Raw genomic sequence first — 931 nt, forward strand, 5'->3', positions numbered from 1 at the left:
TATTTTTAAGGTGAGAATAAAGATTTAAAAGGGACCTCAGGCAGCTTTTTCACACAGAGAGTGGTTCATATGTCGAATTAGTTACCAGAGGAAATGGTAGATGCAGGTGCAGTTACAACATTTAAAAGATATTTGGACATGTACATGAATAGGAAAGGATTAGAGAGATATGGGCCAAACACAGGTGAATGGGGCTAGTTTAGTTTGGGAAACTTGATCAGTATGGATGAGTTGGACTGAAGGGTCTGTTTCCATGCTGTATGCTCTCTTGTGCTTCTCCAGATGTCAATGTCTGCAAAGAAAATACCCACCTTTTGTTTCAGGCCTCATTGCCAATGAGTCTGTGACTGACAGTCACACGTGTTGTTTACCCCGCACTTGTTTCTTCCAGTACTTAAGTGGCAATGCATTTAAGGGCTTGAAGCACTCGTGCACACTTTTCCACTGGCTAGATGGAGGTATTTTACTGTATGACAGCTGTGTTTTTCAAGGAAAATTTAGAAGCTTTTATGAAGAGACTGTTGCAGAACTGAACTTTATTCAAGAAAATATAATTATAGGAATCTGGAGATACTGAAAATGTTATGCATAATAGTTTATTTGATTTGAAATACAGAATTAGATAATGACAATTCAAAATTAACAAGCCTGAAGCAAACACAATGGTAGATATGTGGTATCAGAGCAGAACTGCTAAAGGCAGTTAATTTGCCTGGTTTGAGCTAGATATTTATTTAGATGGAGATTAGATTTGAGCTTATAGAAATAGTTTTCCACTGAACTAATTTAAATTTCTTGAACAACACATGGTACTTATGCTGTTGTGTTGAAGAACAAGTGACATCTATCCAGACCAGCTAGTCTGCAGTGAACAGATAAACCTTCAGAAGTTTTGTTTATTCGTTTTTTGAAGTCTGTACATTTTTATGCA

Source organism: Rhincodon typus, chromosome 11 (genome assembly GCF_021869965.1).
Source record: "Rhincodon typus isolate 14 chromosome 11, sRhiTyp1.1, whole genome shotgun sequence".
Lineage (NCBI taxonomy): Eukaryota > Metazoa > Chordata > Chondrichthyes > Orectolobiformes > Rhincodontidae > Rhincodon > Rhincodon typus.